Below are 12,407 nucleotides of genomic sequence, written 5' to 3'. Positions count from 1 at the left end.
AGGCCCAGTCTTCACATAGCCTAGGACATGCCTGTGTGACATGTCCTTCGCTTCTCTCATGCCTATGTGGATTCCCACACGCCCGTATGGCCTGGTTGTCTCTCGTACACGGCCGTGTGCCTTGCCCGTGTAACTCTCTGACTTGATTTAAAATTGAAAAAAAAAATTAGCTCTAGGAGTCACACGGCCTAGGACATGCTCGTATGTCTAGGCCCCTGTGTGCCACACGATCGTATCGCACGGTCGTGTAGACTATTTTAGGTCGTGTGATAAATCGTAATTTATACATATTTTACCCCATGTTTAACGCATTTTATGGATGGTTTTCCATTAGAATTGGTGAATTTGATGCTCCTAATGCTTTAATTTCATGTTTTATACTTAGGAGAGCATAGGAGAGCGAAAAGAACGAGAAACGGGCCAAAAACAGAGAAAATGGGACAAACTACGAACTCAACATAGCCTAGACTTCCTCACACGGGCAGCCCACACGGCCGTGTCAATCTGGCAGAATCGAAGCACGACTCACACAGGTATAGCACACGCCCGTGCCATTTTAACAGGCTCAAACACGGCCTGGACCTCTTCACACAGGCAGACCACACGGCAGCGTCAATTTGGCAGGTTCGAGCACGGCCTGAAGTAATCAAACACGGGCGTGTGCCACGGGCGTGTCCCTGCCGAGCCCAAGTTGAGTCCAATTCTGAAAAGGATAATTTTGAGGGCTTCTAGTCATTCCAAAGCCTATAAATACACCCTAAAGGAGGAAGAAAAGGAAGACAGAGAAGGCGGAGTAAGGAATTACTCCAAGGAAGCCGATTGATCCATCTCAGAAGTTGGATTCATCATCAAGATTGAAGATCTCTCCTCAATTTCCCTTCAGGAGTTTTGGATTTTCTTTATGTTTTGTATTCTTTATTCTTCTGAGATGTTTTATTATTTAGTTATGAACTAAAACCCCTAAATACCTATGGGAAATGAAACCTAAGATGAATCTTGTTATTATTTTCTGAATTGTATGATAAATATTTAACTTGCTCTTAATTATGTGTTCTTATTTCTTGTTTTGATATCCCAGGATACTGATCAAGACATGTTCTTATTCAGAGGAGGAATTGACCCTATCTAAGAGTACATTTGCCATAATTAAGCAGAGTTGATTGCACGCTTAGACATAGGGTGAAAAGATTTTACCGGATTAGGGTGAAACCTAATAAGGGGATCCATAGATCGAGTTGATGCAACCCTAGAGAGTTAATTAGAGAAAAGTCTCGGTTAATCAATCTAGGGATTAGACGTTATTAGTCTTGAATAGGGATAATAAAATAACTTAGGGATCTCTACGGAACAAGTTGAATGAATAAATCGTCTGATTCGGAGCCAGAATAACAAGTAAAGTCTAGGTGGATTTTTTCTTATGCATTGTCATAAGTCAATCAATTTTTCCCAAAAGCAATTCCCCAATTATTTTCTCTGTGCGTTCTTAGTTTAGATAATTAGTTAATTAAAACAAAACCTCTTTATTCTTAGGCTAGATAATAGAAAGACAATCATTACTAGTGCTTTTAGTTCCTTTGGGTTCGACAATTCGGTCTTGCTAAAACTATACTGCTGTTCGATAGGTACACTTGCCTACATCGCGATAATAGTTAGTTCAAGAACGAGTAATTATAAATATTTAAAACCTATCACGAAATAATGCAATCAAGTTTTTAGTGCCGTTGCTGGGGAACTAAGATATTAGGAACACTTAATTTTTATTACTTTAGCCATTTTTTTTCTTGCAATTTAATTTAATTTAATTATTATTTATTACCTTACTTTTTCCTTCTCTTGGCAGGTTTTCATAGTTTATGACTAGAAGAAACTCGTCGGGACCATTATTTTTTGTCAAAGAAATCGATCGCACAATATGTAGAAACTAAAGAGAAATAAGGCAAAGCTTAAGATACATGGAGAACGAGCAAGAAGACGATACTCAAACCCCAACCGAAGAGATGGCTGAAAACCAAGGCAATCAGCTACCTCCTGCAATTGCGGTTAATCAAAATCCTGCTCCACGCACTATGTATGATTATGCTAAACCCTCTTTAACAGGAACTGAATCGAGCATAGTTAGACCTTCTATAGCTGCAAATACTTTTGAATTAACCTAACGCTATTCAAATGATACAGCAATTTGGTCAGTTTGATGGTTTGCTGGATGAGGATCCCAATGCTCATTTAGCAAACTTTTTAGAACTATGCGATGCATTTAAAATCAATGGCATTTCTGATGATGCCATTCGTCTTCAGTTGTTTCCCTTTTCATTAAAGAATAAAGCTAAACAGTGGTTGAACTCTTTACCACGAGGGTCAATTACTACTTGGGAACAAATGACCGAAAAAATTTTACTAAAATATTTTCTGCTGACTAAAATGGCTAAATTACGTAATGATATCTCTTCTTTCGTTCAGATGGATTTAGAAACACTCTACGATGCATGGGAGAGATACAAGGACCTTCTGAGAAGGTGCCCTCACCATGGGTTACCACTTTGGCTCCAAGTACAAACATTTCACAATGGTCTAAATCCTTCAACTCGGCAAATGGTTGATGCAGCGACGGGCAGAACCATCAATAATAAAACACCGGAAGATGTCTATGAGTTTATAGAGGAGATGTCACTGAATAACTATTAGTGGAAAGTCATGAGGACAAAGCCAATGAAAATAGCCGGTGTTTATAACGTCGATTCGGTCACCATGCTCTCTAATCAGGTGGAACTATAAAATAAAAAGATTGATAGTTTTCTTAATTCTTCACAGGTTGACCAAGTAATGCAGTGCGAAGCAAGTAGTGGTGGAACAAACCATTCGGAATACCAGCCTTATGACCATAACATGGATAACGAGCAATTAAACTACATGGGTAATAATCCTCGACCTCAAAACAATCCATATAGTAACACTTATAATGCAGGTTGGAGGAACCACCCCAATTTCTTGTGGGGCGGTCAAGGATATCAAAGACTACAACATCCTCCAGGCTACCAACAACCACCCTACCAACAGGAAAAGAAGCCAAATCTTGAAGAGATGCTCTCAATGTTCATATCAGTGTCAGAAACCCGTTTTTAGAACACCGAGATAGCACTTAAGAATCAACAAGCATCAATCCAAGGGCTAGAGACTCAGATAGGCCAGCTTTCTAAACTAATCTCTAAACGACCATAAGGTAGTTTGCCAAGTAATACCGAACCTAACCTAAGGGAACTGCTCAACGCAATTAATATTCAAGATGACGAAGGAGTCATTGAGCCTGAACTAGAACCAAGGCACGAAACTATGGTAAGCAAAGGTCAAGGTGAGGTAGATTATAATAAAAACAAACCAGTGACTGTCGAATATAAACCTCATGTGCCATACCCCAACGAGACAAGGAAAGACCGCTCAGATGAACAATTTGGTAAATTCCTTAAACTCATAAAAAAATTACACATTAACTTACCGTTTATTGAAGCTCTATCGCAGATGCCAAATACAATGAAATTTTTAAAGGATCTTTTAGCAAGTAAGCGAAAGTTGGACAAGGCGTCGCATGTGGAGCTGAACGCAGTTTGCTCGGCCATTCTCCAAAATAAACTACCCAACAAACTAAAAGATCCAAGGAGTTTTATGATTCCTTGTTTAATTGGTAGTTTAGATGTTAATTATGCATTGGCTGATCTAGGGGCTAGTATCAACGTCATGCCTTACAAAATGTTTAAACAACTAGGTCTCAGGAAACCCAAACAAACTAGGATGAGGATTCAATTAGTAGATAAAACTATAAGATTCCCTTGGGGTATTATTGAAGATGTGCTAGTTAAAATTGATAAATTTATATTTCCCGTTGACTTTGTTGTTCTAGATATAGAAGAGGATAACAACACTCCCTTAATTCTAGGAAAACCCTTTTTAGCAACTGCTAAAACCATCATTGATGTTGGCACAGGTGAACTCACACTCTGGGTGGGAGACGAAACAATCACCCTTCAAGCTCGAAATTCTGGCAACACATCAGGGATTGAAGGTAATTATTTAAACCATCCTACTAAAACTAACAATATGGTGCAACCTACTTTGCAAAAAATGAGTCTGAAGGAAGCACACGATTCATTCTCAAGCAATAGTATAGGACCTGTTCATGAAGATAGAAGACTACAAATCGAGGAACTCGATGAATGGCGAACACACAAACCAAGAACACCTGACAAACCAAAACTACGCCAAAACGAGCCCGATACCTCTCCAAATAAACTTAAGGTTGGTGATAAGGTTGATTAGATGTCGCAGATCCCCACATTGTCACTACCACACCGAATGAGGAAATACCTCTTACAGTACTCAGTATTTTTCCATTCGGTACGGTGGAGGTGAGTCATCCCAAGTTCGGCACTTTTAAGGTAAACAACACCCGATTAAAACCCTATTTTGATGAGATTGATAGCAGGAATGAGGAGTATAAACTCCTTAAACCACCATGACCAGTCACTAGAGAGGTAAGTTGAACTTAGACTATAAATAAGCGCTTCTCGGGAGGCAACCCGAGCACTAACAATATTAATTTCTTTAAATTTTGGTATTTAACTCCTAACTTACTAATAGAAATCTTGAATACAGGTGTTTCCACAGAGACACGGTTGTGCTTAAGGTCGTGTGAAAACAGGGCAAGGATTTCCCTAACACAGGCTATGATAAAACGCCACGGTTGTGTGATATGGCCGTGGTTGAGCCTAACAAAACAACACGGGCATGTGACACGCCCGTATGGAAGAATCGTGGTTGAGCCTGCCAAAATAGCACGGGCATATGACACGCTCGTGTCTAACACCTGTGGTCGAACTTGCCCAATTAACATGAGCATGGAGCTTGAACACACAGGCGTGGGAGAAGCAAACAAAGCTAGACACGGCCGTGTGAACCCACACGCTCGAGAAACACAGGCGTGTACTGAATGTGAGACGCGCCCAAATTTGAAATTCGCGAATCACACGGGCTAAAATTGGGGGACACGGGCGTGTTCCATGGTCGTGTGCCCAAAAATCTATAAATACCCTACACTATTCACTTTCTTCTTCATTTAAAAACCCTAACCCTAGCCGCTACTACTCCACACGGCCTCCCTGCCACGCCCACACGCCCACACGGGCTTTTTAATTAAAAATTGTATTCCTTCTACTTTGACCACTCATCAAGATGACTTGATGATTTTGGTCGCAAGTAGGAAAGAAAATCGCCGTACTAGCCTCGAAGAAGAGGAAGGGAGCATCCTCTTCCAAGGGTCCAACTGTGAAAATTCGTCACCCTCTCCTGCAGTTCCCCCGAGGGCTCTAAGAAGAGCTTTTTCAAATACTACGGTCCCAACCCTTAATTGAGGGCCGCTGCATCAAATGGGCTGCCATAGAACAAGTTCAGATGGCTGACGCGATTTGGGCTCTTCTAACCACTGACCCTTGGGAGCTGTTCTTCGGGATTATCGAGCCGACATACCTCGAGCGTGAATGGAACTCTGCTCAACATTCCATCTTCAGACCGTAATGACAAGGTACGATGATCCCGGAACGGTCCAGTTTCGTTTAAGTGGGTTAATCCGCCAGCTAAGCATTCCAGAGTTGGTGCTGCACTAGGCTTATATACGGAGGAGTTCGAGAAGGAGAATGAACTACATGCTCTCAGTCGCCACATACATTTCTCTCCCTCAAAATGCTGGCACACGTTGGCCCCTAGCATGGCCTCCTACAATCCTAGCCGCTCCAAGGCATCAGTTCTCCCACCATCCCTGAGGTACTTACCCGCTATTTTAGCTCACACAATTACAGGGAGGCAAGAGAGCACTAGCGTCGTCAACACCCACGACGTCTTCTTCTTATGGTGCATGTCGCAAGGGCACGTCATCAACCTTGCCTATTTCATCACCCTTGTGATTCAGCACCAAACGGAGCGGCATCAGAAGGGGGTCATCTCTATTGGCCCCTACGTGACCCGGCTGGCGCGACATTTCGGGCTCCTCAACACCGCAGCCTAAGAATCATCCCTCACCTGATTCGAGCATGCTTAGTATAAGGATGATCGAGAGGCGCCAAGGAACCTACCCTCCCCAATATCGTCTTACCCAATCTACTGAAGAGGAGGCCTACAAGGATATTCCTGATGATGTCCCCTCACAGCACGAGGACCCACCAACTCAGCCACTACCACCCTCTCGTCCAGTTCATGCGGCAGCTTCATATGCTGACATCTCTGAGCGCCTCACCCGATTCGAGCAGCAGTGTTTTCAACGATTTGACAACATTGATGCTACTCTACAGCAGATTTGTCAGCACCTCCACATCTTATTGCTAGTCCCACCTCGCGAACCATCCAGCGATGAAGATGTTTAGAAACATTTATTTATTATTTTATGTTTTTAATTTTTATTGAAACTACTTTTTATTTTTATTAGATTTTAGAAATTTTATTTTTAATTATTAAATTAGGTTATTCCTTTTTGAGTAATTATTCTTCCTAATATCTCCTAAAAAGTTCCTAATTTTCTCACAGTTATATAGACTTCTTAAGCTGATCGTCACATTGGAACTAAAACTCCACCAGGAAAGGTTCTCCACGACTGCCATGTCCTGATCGACCACGACCATAGCTAGCACTAGATATAATATTCTTTTGGTGCAGGACTTATGGTTTAATGAACCTCTACGACCGCTGGAGTATCCTCCTCCACTCTCGAACCAATTACTCTCCAAAACTCCAGTTCGAGAAATTCATCATACAGGAAGTTTCACTTCTCTCCCTATCTTATTTTTATATTCTATAATGCCTATCTTTGTACATTGAGGGCAATGTACATCTAATGTGTGGGAGGGGGGCGTTCATTTCATTATCAGAAAAATCCCTGAATGATTACCTTATTCTCTTGAAAAACTCTCATATCATATTTAGGAAAAATTTTAATTGATTTATGATTTTGATTGATATATCTTGAATTAAAAAATAGGGATTTATGTATTGATGGTTTAAATTTTAAGATATTAAAGAATCAAGCATGATAAGTTGATTTTTAAGAATTTAAAATTATAGGTTGTTTCCCCAAGTCTAGGTATTACTTTGAATTGGAATCCACGAGTCTAAACATCAAAAAGCCATAATTTTTGTGAGATTTTTGAGCCTTTTGAGCATCTATTAATCCTTTCATGCTCACTTTTATTATTGCTTTGAGTGCATCAATATTGAACTGTTATTCTAGAACTTGCTTGGTTATGCATGTCGAGACCACACCATTTGATTTGATATATCAAAATGATTAAGGCACTTAGGATTAACCCACTCATGCCATGAAAAGCCTACCTCCACAATTAACCCTTAGTAAACCCCTTTGAGCCTAACAAGCCATTCTTTGTAATAACCTCAATATTGACCCTTAACCAATTATTGTTGAAATCCCCTAAATTTGATCCTTATTTTTGTCGATATTTGAGTTGAAAAAATTGCTTAGCTATGTCTTGTTTGTAATAAGTTAGTCTATGAATATTTAACTTGTTATTAGAAAAACAAAAAAAAAAACACTATGTATACATATTTGTAATTTCATATTCTGAGAGAAACTCTGTTGTACGCAAGTGAAGATTAACTCTTTTTCTAGTTAGGAAATTTTTCAATTCAATCTCGATTCTAACCCTTTCTTTCAGGTTATGACTACACCCCCTAACCAAGCCTCACTACAACCCTCTAAAGACCTTTTGATTGATGTATCATATTAAATTATAGTGGTGGAGATTTTATTTTCATGCAAGCCTATGGTAATGACTTTTCATTATTGACTATTGAGTGCTTCATTTATTGTCCTTAAACACCTCAAGTGATTTGAGTGAATCTTTAGTGAGGATGTGAAACTCTGTGATATTCTGAACTAAAGGTAATTACTTGATGCGAAGAGACACCTATGTTTGCATGATTAAATATTCAACTTGGAAGGTTTGAAACTTTTATGTTCTTTTAGTTGAATTCTCAATGTATGATTACCTATGGATTATTTTGAGATATTATCGATAAGAATTATAAGTTCAGGAGAATTTATTTTCATTATGACTTGAGGATTTTGCTTGAGGACAAGCAAATGCTTAATTGTGGGGGTATTTGATAAACCGTAATTTATATATATTTTTATCCCATGTTTAACTCATTTTATGGATGATTTTCCATTAGAATTGTTGAATTTGATGCTCCTAATGCTTTAATTTAAAGTTTTATACTTAGGAGAGCATAGGAGAGCAAAAGGAACGAGAAACGGGCCAAAAACGGAGAAAATGGGCCAAAGTACGAACTCAACACAGCCTGGACTGCCTCACACAGGCAGCCCACATGGTCATGTCAATCTGGCAGAATTAAAGCACGACTCACACGGGTATAGCACATGCCCGTGCCATTCTAATAGGCTCGAACACGGCATGGACCTCCTCACACGGGTAGACCACACGGCCGTGTCAATTTGGCAGGCTCAAGCACAGTCTAAAGTAATTGAACACGGGTGTGTGCCACAGGCATGTCCCTGCCGAGCTTAAGTTGAGTCCAATTTGAAAAAGACTAATTTTGAAGGCTTCTAGGAATTCCAAAGCCTATAAATACACCCTAGAGGAGGAAGAAAATGGAGATGGAGAAGGGGGAGTAAGGAATTACTCCAAGGAAGCCGATTGGTCCATCTCAGAAGGCGTATTCATCATCAAGACTAAAAATCTCTTCTCAATTTCCCTTCAGGAGTTTTGGGTTTTCTTTATGTTTGTATTCTTTATCTTTTGAGATGTTTTCTTATTTAGTTATGAACCAAAACCACTAAATACCTATGGGGAATGAAACCTAAGATGAATCTTGTTATTATTTTCTGAATTGTATGATAAATATTTAACTTGTTCTTAATTATGTGTTCTTAATTCTTGTTTTGATATCCCAAGATACTGATTCAAGACATGCTCTTATTCAAAGGAGGAATAGACCCTCTTTAAGAGTACATTTTCCATAATTAAGCGCAGTTGATTGTGCGCCTAGACATAGGGTGACAAGATTTTATCGGATTAGGGTGAAACCTAATAAGGGGATCCATAGATCGAGTTAATGCAACCCTAGAATGTTTATTAGAGAAAAGTCTGTATTAATCAATCTAGGGATTAGACGTTATTAGTCTTGAATAGGGATAATAACATAACTTAGGGATCTCTACGGAACAAGTTGAATGAATAAATCGTCCGATTCGGAGCTAGAATAACAAGTAAAGTCTTGATGGATTTTTCCTTAGGTATTGTCTTAAGTCAATCGATTTTTTCCCAAAAGCAATTCCCCAATTATTTTCTTTGTGCGTTCTTAGTTTAGATAATTAGTTAATTAAAACAAAACCTATTTATTCTTAGGCTAGATAATAAAAAGACAGTCATTACTAGTACTTTGAGTTCCTTTCGGTCCAACAATCCGATCTTGCTAAAACTATGCTATTGTTCGATAGGTACACTTGCCTACATCGCGATAATAGTTAGTTCAAGAATGAGTAATTATAAATATTTAAAACCTATTATGAAATAACACGACCATCATGTAACAGTTGAATTTTAGAAAAATGAAGTCCTAGAATCAACACAACTAAAGACATGCCTGTGTGTCCAGACCGTGTGGGTCACATGGTCATGTCGCGAGGCTGTGTAACTCACTGTCGGACCCCTTATAGTGCACACAACCTGGGATACACCCGTGTGTCCAAGCCGTGTGGGTTTAAAACTTTCTTTTTCAAAATTAATTAGTTTAAAAATAATATGAAATAGAATTAATAGAATTAGCAATATTAACACTCGGGTTGCCTCCCGAGAAGCGCTTATTTAAAGACTAAGCTAGAATCACCTCGTATTTGCATGGTCATGGTGTTTTGGAGTTGAAACTTCTATTTCTCATTATCAATTCTATCAAAATAAGGTTTAATTCGAGTACTATTTACCTTAAATATACCAAAATCAGAATGAGTTACCTCAATTGTACCGTATGGGAAGACATTTAGTACCGTAAAGGGATTTGATCTGTTTGCATCAAGCTCCGAAGTGGCAATTTGAGGATCCATTTTATCTAGCAGTACCTTGTCCCCAACCTTAAATTGGTTCATTCCATCCACGTGCTTATCATGGCGTCTCATTAACTCTTCATCGTGCTTTTTCGGTTTCTCCTTAACATGTGTTCGCCATTCATTTAGTTTATTGATTTGCAACATTAGTTCATCGTAAATTGTGCTATTTTTATCGTATTGACTGGAACATGGTGTTTTTCAAGGGGTTTCCTACAAAGAAGTTTGAACCACATGGTTACTCATATTAACAGAACTTGTAAAATCATCTTGATCACTAGATGTCTTAACCGAATCACGAGCTTGGAGAGTAATCGTTTTGTTATATACACTAAGTACTAATTCACCTATACCAACAACAATTATAGTTCTAGTAGTTGCTAAAAAGGGTCTTCCTAAAGTTAAAGGTACTTCATTACCCTCATCCATGTCTAAAACAACAAAATCAACTAGGAATGTGAATTTATCAGTTTTGATAAGAACATCTTCAATAATACCCTTAGGAAATATAATGGTTCTATCTGCTAATTGAATACTCAACCTAGTTTGTTTAGGTTTTCCAAGACCTAATTGCTTAAGCATTTTATAAGGCATGACATTAATACTAGCCCTTAAATCATCCAAAGCATTATTAATATTCAAACTACCAATTAAACAAGGAATAGTAAAACTCCTTCGATCTTTCAATTTGTTGGGTAGTTTATTTTGCAATATGGCTGAGCAAACTACATTTAGCTCTACAATCGACGAATCATCTAACTTTCTTTTGTTCGCAAAAATCTCCTTTAAAAATTTAACGAAATTGGGCATCTGCAAAAGAACTTCAACAAATGGTAAGTTAATATGTTTTTTTTTAGAAGTTTAAAAAATTTACCAAATTGTTCATTCATGTGATCTCTTTTGGTTGCGTTAGGATATGGCACTCGAGGTTTATATTCCTTAACAACCGACTTTTGCTCATTTTGGCTTACCTCAACCTTATCGTTACTTACAACAATTTCTTGCCTCAGTTCCTATTCAAATTCAACTAATCCTTATTCATCTCGCATAGTAATTTTATGAAGTTGCTCCCTTGGGTTAGTTTTGGTATTTCTTGGCAAACTACCTTATGGTCGTCTTGAAATTAACTTAGCAAGTTGACTAATTTGGTTCTTGAGCTCCTGAATCGATGCTTGTTGATTTTTAAGTGCTACTTCAGTGTTTTGAAAGCGGGTTTCTAATACCAAGATGAACTTGGTCAACATTTCCTCAAGGTTCAACTTCTTCTCTTACTGGTAAGGTTGTTGTTGGAAACTTAGAGGGGGTTGTGCTCTTTGATTTCCTTGACCACCTCAGGGAAATTGGGATGGTTCCTCCAACCTGCATTATAGGTATTACTATAGCATTTATCTTGAGGCCTAGAATTATTACCCATATAATTGATTTGTTCGTTCTTTATGCTAGGACCGTACGGTAAACATTCTGGATTGTTCATTCCTTCTCCAATCATATCGCATTGCATCACCAGATCTACCTGCTTTGAAACATATAAACCATCAATTTTCTTATTTAATTCTTCTACTTGATCGATAACATGGTGATTGCTTCTAAGTTCTAAGCACCAACTACTTTTATCGACTTTGTCCTTATGACTTACCACTGATAATTATTCAGTGAAAATTTCTCAATAAATTCATAAGCCACTTAGGGTGTTTTATTGTTCAGAGTTCCACCAGTCGCTTTATCGATCAACTACCTAGTTGAAGGATTCAAACTGTTGTAGAAGGTTTGAACCTATAGCCATAGAGGTAACCCATGGTAAGGGCACCTTCTCAATAAATCCTTGTATCTCTCTCGTGCATCATATAAGGTCTTTAAGTCGATTTGAGCGAAGAAAGATATATCATTCCTCAACTTGGCTGTCTTAGCCGGTGGGAAGTGCTTCAGTAGGAATTTCTTAGTTATTTGATCCCACATAGTGATAGAACGTCGTGGTAAAGAATTTAACCACTGTTTAGCCTTGTTCTTCAACAAGAAAGGAAATAACCATAAGCGAATGGCATCGTCAGGAACACCATTTATCTTGAAAGTATCACAGACTTCCAGAAAACTAGCCAAATGAGTATTTGGATCTTTGTCTTGCAAACCATCGAACTGAACAAATTGTTGTATCATCTGAATAGTGTTAGGCTCCAGTTCAAAATTATTTGCAGCAATATGGGTAGCACAATACTCGATTCAGCCCCAGTTAGAATGGGCTTGGTATAATGTACATATTAGAAAGAACAGGATCTAGATTTACAGGATTTGCAGA

At 38.6% G+C, this 12,407-nt stretch overlaps 2 non-coding genes across 2 annotated transcripts; one reads left to right on the top strand and one right to left on the bottom strand.

Annotated features, from left to right (window-relative positions):
* Positions 1–2,424: 2,424 nt before the first annotated feature.
* LOC128280299 (small nucleolar RNA R71) lies at positions 2,425–2,531 on the bottom strand. The gene has a single exon (XR_008270479.1). It is a non-coding gene; the product is annotated as a small nucleolar RNA R71 (small nucleolar RNA).
* A 9,372-nt stretch (positions 2,532–11,903) lies between these two features.
* On the top strand, positions 11,904–12,010 carry LOC128279712 (small nucleolar RNA R71). Its single transcript, XR_008269909.1, has one exon. It is a non-coding gene; the product is annotated as a small nucleolar RNA R71 (small nucleolar RNA).
* The last annotated feature ends 397 nt before the right edge of the window (positions 12,011–12,407 follow it).

Source organism: Gossypium arboreum, chromosome 8, assembly GCF_025698485.1.
Source record: "Gossypium arboreum isolate Shixiya-1 chromosome 8, ASM2569848v2, whole genome shotgun sequence".
Taxonomy (NCBI): domain Eukaryota; kingdom Viridiplantae; phylum Streptophyta; class Magnoliopsida; order Malvales; family Malvaceae; genus Gossypium; species Gossypium arboreum.
This window is presented reverse-complemented; position numbering and strand designations above follow the sequence as displayed.